Genomic DNA, 7754 nt, shown 5'->3' on the forward strand with positions numbered 1-7754 from the left:
CGTAGGCTAATTCCCCCATTTTGACAATGTTTTTGTATACCCTTTGAAGTGTATATTTCTGCCTTGCCTCAGGACAAGTAGTGTTAATAAAAAGCATGGGGTCCTGGGGACAAGGAGAACCTAAGACTTTAGACTTTAAAACCTTAGAACTTAGCTCCTTTAGCTAAGCTCCTCTGACCCCCAAATGCCTTTCAAAATTATATTCTTCTCCAGACTGTTTATTAGTCTCTGGGCTCTTATGTAATCAAAGCACAGCATTCTCCAGATTGCTGAACACTTCTTGATGCTGGAACAAGAACCTTGGCACTCTCTTGCAGGCCTGTTCATCTCCAACTGCCCTCCCCTGCTGGCCATCTTGTGGTGACCATCTTGTGATGACATAAGGGTGTCGCGCAAGGATGCCAGGGCCACCTAGGCTTTTATTAGTATAGATACTGCAAAGTAAAATGTTTTACTTGTTTTAAGGATTCATTTGAAAATTAAGCTGCATCTAGAATGTAAACTGCACAAGTTGTACTACTAAACAAGTAATATACATAAAAATGAATTAACTTCTCAATTATCAATGTTCGCATTTAATTTCCAATACTGTACTTTCTTAGCAAGCATAGAAAATATTAAAGTTTTCTTTATAGAAAAGGATCATTCTTTGACATTCTTTGCACAAAAACAGTCTGAGCCTGTGATAAGTTAATGCAGTTGACAGGCAAAGCATGCTTAGTTTTACATTTTATACCTTCCATAAAAATGCCTTCCCAAAAGAAGATCACATATTACTATAAAAACATCAACCTCTTATGGTAGATTTGTTGGTGAATTGAGCCTTAAAGACTGCTTTCATATAGCATAGAAAACCACTTTGACAGCATATTAACTGTATTGTTGGCTTGAATGTCTATTATGGCACATAATTATGTACAGCTACTGTTAGTTACCAGAATTATTACACAGAGTACTTTTATTATTTAAATTTTTATTGTTGAAACTATTGCAGATGTCCCCTATATTTCTTCCCTTTGCCATCTTTCACTTCCCCACACCCTTCCCTTTGCTCTCCACACACTATTGTCTGTGTCCTTGGGCTATGCCTATATGTTCTTTAGCTAATTCCTTCACCTTCCTTTATCCACTCCCCTCCCACCTTCATCCCTTCTGACATTTATAAGTCTGTTTCATGTATCCATGCCTCTGGTTCTATTTTGTTTATCAGCTTATTTTGTTCGTTAGATTCAACATATTAGTGAGGTCATATGGTACTTGTCTTTTCTGGTACTTGTCTTTTCCTGACTGCCTTATTTTGCTTAGCATCATAATCTTCAGGTCCATCCATGCTGTTGCAAAGGGTAAGAATTCCTTCTTTTTTATAACTGCATACTATTGCATTGGTTACCAGAGTTTTAAGTTGATTATAACCAAAGATATAACAGAGGTACTACAAGACCATGCAAAATAACTACAAATATTGAGTTACTGTGCCTAATACTTCATTACTAGAGAAAACTAAAGGCGATAGTAAGCAAATCAAGGAAAAAAGGTGGCCAAACTCATTCTCCTTAAAGATTTGTGAGCACAGTGAAGTCTTTGGTATACCTTTACCCATTATATCTCTGGTGTGGCTCAGTGGTTGAGCATCAACCTGTGAACTAAGATTCCTGCTCGGGGCACATACTTGGTTTGTGGGTTTGATCCTCAGTAGGGGGTGGGTGGGAAGGACCCAATCAATGATTCTCATCATTGATGTTTCTATCTCTCTCTCCCTCTCCCTTCCTTTCTGAAATCAATAAAAATATATTTTTAAAAAAATTCTGTTTGTCATTGCAAGATATTATCATTTGTAATAATTGTCATCTTAATGTTTTAAATTTTTGAGTATTATTCATATATTCTTATCTACACAGTCTCTTCATTTTTAAAAAATATCACTCCTACAATAGAACATTAAGGAAACAAAATATAAATGCATATATTTCTAAGTGAAATTAAAATAGACCAAAAGTAGAGATTATTTTAAAACAAATATGCAACAAATAGCAGAAAAAGTAAGAGAATAGCATTTTAATGTTTAATAAAAAATTAAAAAATGATTATTTCCTAGAAATTATGAAATTCTCCATTTAAAAGGAATAAATAATTAAATTTTAACCTAATACAGATACAAAATGTAAAATGGTTATAAACCTTAAAAAGGAGAATAAAAACAAATTTTACTGGCAATTTATATTGAGATGAGAATCTTAAAAATAACATCAAAGTTGTATTAAACCCACTTAGAACAGCAAACAGCAAAAAAAAAATACAAGCCCATTTTAATCTTTTTTTTAAAAAATATATTTTATTGATTTTTTACAGACAGGAAAGGAGAGAGATAGAGAGTCAGAAACATCGATGAAAGAGAACCATGGATCAGTCGCCTCCTGCACATCCCCCACCGGGGATGTGTCCGCAAGCCAGGTACATGCCCTTGACCAGAATCGAACCTGGGACCTTTCAGTCCGCAGGCGGACGCTCTATCCACTGAGCCAAACCGGTTTCGGCTAATCTTTTTTTTAATTACAAAATCTTGTGGGACTGCAGGTCAAAACTACTTGTGGTAGAAATATAATTCTTTATAACTTACAGATGTCCTGTACACAAAAAATTTCACTGGAGGTCTAAATATTCTTCTGTTTTAGCCTACTTACTCTACGTAGTCAGTCTAAGACAGATAAAGTCTCTTTCTGTAACAATTGATTATTACTAGCTACCAAAAATAAGAAAATCAAGATAGAGTACAAAATATAACATTTTTAATAATGATGATGATATTTTTGTCTTAGTCTAAAAGGGCCCTGCATTCTCTCTTCCTTCAGTGATTTTACAAATCTTCAGATGTAACCTGAGGCCAGAAAATGATGCAAGCAAAATCTTTCTCTGATGTGAGGTTGAACATCTTTATTCAGTTCTACAAGCTTCTCCAGAAATGAAATCAATATTAGGAATTCATTGACATTTTTTGTAAAACTGACTTTCTATAGGGATTTAATTAAAAAGCTGATCATCAAAAGCTTGTGGTGAGTTGTCAATTATTATAATTTTTGACAGATCTCTTCCAAGGATATTAAAGTCTTTTGTATAGTTTTCTTGTGTTCACAGAAAGGCCAGTGCCTGATGATTTGTTTTTAGATTCTAATATGTTCATTAAATTATCTGCATATATCATCTTTAGGAGCAGTAAAAGGAATGCTCTCATACATCTCAGAAACTGTTTTCAAGAATTTTCTGAACTGCAGTCTTACTCTCAGATAAATCTGACAAATGATGACTTAGAAAGGACTAGATAAGTGCTGCATCTTCTATCTATCTCATTCAGACTCAATGCACTAGTGTTTTATACAGATCTAAAAGAAGAAAGAATTCTGATGTGTTTCTTGTTATAATGAAAAAGCACATTACTTATTTAATTGTTCTGTGAGTAATAGAACAGTTGTCATGAAATAATTGGGGCCAAATATTTTTCAGACTTATTTACAAGTGACCTATACATGATCTGATGGATAAGTACTAACTAGAGTTATCAGTACTTCAAGGATGGGATATCCCAATGAATTTTTTCTTGCTTCTTCAAACTATTATTTATCAACTAGAGGCCCAGTGCATGAAATTTGTGCATGGGTAAGGTCCCCAGGCCTGGCCAGTGATCAGGGCCAATTGGGGCCATCTGACTGCTGGCCAGGGCCTTCCTTCCCCAGCAGCCGGCTTCCAGCTGCCGTGCCAGGGCCTTCCTTCATTCCATGCCACCCCCTGGTGTTCAGCACTTGTCATAGCAAGCGATTGAACTCCGTGTCTGCTGTTTGGACTCCTGAGGAGGAAATTTGCATATTAGGCTTTTATATATATATATATAGACTAGAGGCCCGATGCATGAAAATTCATGCAAGAGTAGGTCTTCCTTCCCCCGCCTGCTGGCACTGGCTTCCCTCTGGCACCCGGGACCCGGGTTTCCCTCCTTCAGCTGCCAGAAGGCACCCGGGATCTGGCTGGCTTCCCTCCAGCCCCAGCTTTGTCAGGAAGGACGTCTGGAATGACATCTGGAAGACATCCAGTCTAATTAGCATATTACCCTATTATTATTATAGATAGCCTCACTTGAACGGCTCAATTTGAATAAACTGCTCTGTTAGTTGATTCAGTAATTTTGGTAATGATCTCATATCTACTTGTTCCATATCAAGTGGATTTACTATCTCTTTAGTTTCCATAGTCTGTCCTGGAGAGTCTGATACTAATGTGTCATGTTTATTCAATGGTGAAAAAAAGTTGAAGACAGGAGAATATGGACCCAACAATGTAGTTTTCAGGGGACTTTTAGAGGAAAGATTATCTTCTAATTTTCTATTTTGCTTTATGTGTTGCTATGTCATTTCATAACTACTAGCTTTTGAGATATTTGTTAGGCTTTTCTCCTGCTCTTGGTGTTGATGTGATCAAATTATTATCCATATCACATCCAATTCTACTTTGTTTTAACAGCTTTTATTTCCTTTTAATGTGTTCCCTTTAAGGATTTTATACATTTAAGTCAATAAACTAGTTTCATTCTTTAGTAGATTTTCTCTTCCCAAAAGCCATCTATCACTAAACACTATTTCCTCTTTGCTAGCAGGACATTGTGTTTGAGTTTGATTGATTAAGAAGCTTACTTTGTTCTCAGCCTCATCTGTTATGGGTGCCTCATGTAAAACTGTGATGACGGAAAGTGCTGTAAGGTTCTGGCAATGGTCTTCACTACTCAATGTAGGTGGTTTTTCCTGCTTAGCCCATAGCAACATCAGAACCAGCTTGTTCAGCCAGGCACAATTTCTCACCTACTGACTGTTCTACTATACAAATAGCCTTACATGAAAAGCCAGGCAGTTTCTTTTCACCACTTTTCCCCAGTCAATGGGCATGTATTGTAAAGCTGCAAAGTTCATGTGCTGCCCTGACATCTTTGAGCCTCATATGGCCTCAAAAGCCTAGTTATGAGTCCCTCTGTTCTTGCCTAATATGCGTCCCAGCCAGGGGGAAAGCCTACCCAACCAGGTACTTTCTTTAAGAACCAGTCCAGCTGACTCCACCCAGTCCTCAGACTAATGGGTTTCACTTCCTTGCCAGGCTGCAAAATTATTCAAATAAACCAATCTCCTCACATAGGAACTAAGGGTTACCTTAACCTATTATTACTACAAAGCCTGCCTCCCACAGCTCTTGCTTATTTACTATGTTCCCAAGTACAACCCTCATGTTGCCCTTCATGGACTGCCATGCCCTCTGTGAGGTCTTTATATTTAAATAATGAACTTCAGTGTTATTTCATCTGTCTGGTGTCAAGTGTTGTGTTTGACTATCACATACTATAAAGGGTGGAAAATCTCTTTTCTCATCAATTTGGAATAGGAATAAATAAAAACCAGGGTCACATTCTCCTGTTTTCTTGCATGTCTCATAATATTTTTGTGTGGAAAACTACACATTTTAGATAATACATTGTAGCAAATCTGGGTACCAGTCCCCCACATCATGCTTGTTATTGTTGTTTCCTTTTTCATTTGTTTAGTGACTGGTTGGATTATTTTGCTGAAGTCTATTACCCCTATCCCAAAGCATGAAATTTCTGATATTCCTTCTCAGGGAACCAACCACGGGCTTGGAAATGCCTACAGTTGCCCTAGCATGACAGTATTTTTAGTAAGGCTGCCTTTGATTGTCACTTTCCTTGAACACATTCAGTTGTTAATTAGTCTTCACTAATTGTTGATTAGGGCATAAATTCCTCAATAAACTGTTCCAATTAAATTTAGACTTCTTGGTTACATTTATTCCTAAGTATTTTATTTTTGAAGCAATTTTAAATGGGATTGTTTCCTTAGTTTCCCTTTCTGACAGTTCATTATTGTGTAAAAAATGGAATTGATTTCTGTATATTTATTTTGTATCCTGCTACCTTACTGAATTATTTTACACATCCTAGTAGTTTTTTTGTCGAATCTTAAGGGCTGTCTACATACAGTATCATGTCATCTGCAAATAAAGACAGTTTCACTTTCTCCTTTCCAGTTTGGATGGCTTTTATGTTATTTTTGTCTGATTTTTGTAGCTAAGACTTCCAGTACCATGCTGAATAAGAGTGGTGAAAACAGACAACCCTGTATTGTTCCTGTTCTTAGGGGAAATTTTTTTCCCATTGAAAATGATATTGTCTATAGGTTTATCATATATGGCCTTTATTACATTGAGGTATGTTCCCTCTATTCCCACTTTGCTGAGAGTTGTTATCATAAACAGGTGCTGAATTTTATCAAATGTTTTTTTTAATCTATTGATATGATCATGTGATTTTTATCCTTCATTTTATGAATTGTATCACATTTATGATTTGTGGATATTATACCAACCTTGCATCCTTGGAATAAATCCCACTTGATCATTACTTTTTAGAGGGTCAAAGGCTTCTACTTCTTCATTTTCTGTTTCAAATTGATTAACTTCTTGTGGGAAGAGTGCAGAATTCTCTGTTTAATTGCCTGCTTCTTCTCCTGGGAAACATCTCTGAACTATGGGTCTGGACCTGGGAATGGGAACAAGGCTGAACTTTTCACAGAGTGATAATCTTGCCTTAGGAACTTGACATTCAATGAAAGGGGACAGTAGTTTCAGGTCTTCTTGTCTTGACTCTACTAGTGTGCAGCCGCAGAAACCTCGGGCCAGCGCCTGTGTGCAGTTGCAGGAGCCACCTGCCTGCCTGCCTGCCACATCCCACTATGATCCACTGAGTTATGAGGCCAGAGAGCAAGGAGAACTTCTGCCCCTGAGTCAAAGTGGGGAGCGGAGGACATGGCCTCCCCTTCTAAAGTCTCCAAAGGACAGGACCTAACCTAAGCCACATCCTCTGAGACAGCCCGGCAGGCAACACTGACCCTCTCTGCAGGCCGGGCCCTCCTCCCCCTTCCCCTGTCCCTGCACAGCTCCCATAGCTCCCCACTGGCTGAGTCAGGCACAACAGGTTTGCAGCCACAGGGGCGATTTAGCACCTAATGAAAAATGCGAGAACGAACAAATGAAGAGGCTACTGCAGTGGGGAAAAGACATTCATCAAATTCGTTGTCTCTGAGAAACTGAGGCAGCCAGCACAGGCCCCTGCACAGGACCAGGCTTCTGCTTCTAAAGAAATGTCCTGGGGTTAGAGGTGAGGGGGTGCTGCCTTTCCCATCTCAGAGCTCTAGGAGGAGTCTGTGCTCCCCCTCCTGGTATTCTTAACACCCAGAGACCCCTCCCCAGTCCAGGCAGGAATGTTCCACGCTGACCGCCTCCAGAAAGCAGAGAACAAAGAGGCACTTCTTGACTTCAAGCCTCTAAACCAGTGTTTCTCAACCTTGGCTACACATTAGAATCACCTGGGAATCTTTTCAAAATCCTGATTTCTGGGCCTCATCCTCTGGAAATTCTGTTTCTTTGTTATGGGGTAGAGCCACAACATTAGTAACAAAGAAACAGAATTTCCGGAGGATGAGGCCCAGAAATCAGGATTTTGAAAAGATTCCCAGGTGATTCTAATGTGCAGCCAAGGTTGAGAACCACTGCTCTAAACAGACTTGACCACTGTGGGCAAAGACCTGCAGCTAGCTGAGAGGGGGCAGGTTCTGGGTGTCAAGGTCCAGAGCGTGGAAGACCTCCTGGGGGAGCAGTGGATCTGAAAGCCTGTGTGCTGGGTCAGAGACACGCCTGCCTCCCACCCT

The 7754-nt window shown here is 38.8% G+C and overlaps 1 pseudogene; it reads right to left on the reverse strand.

Annotated features, from left to right (window-relative positions):
• Positions 1-2864: 2864 nt before the first annotated feature.
• On the reverse strand, positions 2865-3488 carry LOC132223492 (CTD small phosphatase-like protein 2; annotated as a pseudogene).
• Positions 3489-7754: the final 4266 nt, after the last annotated feature.

Source organism: Myotis daubentonii, chromosome X, assembly GCF_963259705.1.
Source record: "Myotis daubentonii chromosome X, mMyoDau2.1, whole genome shotgun sequence".
NCBI classification, from domain to species: Eukaryota; Metazoa; Chordata; class Mammalia; order Chiroptera; family Vespertilionidae; genus Myotis; species Myotis daubentonii.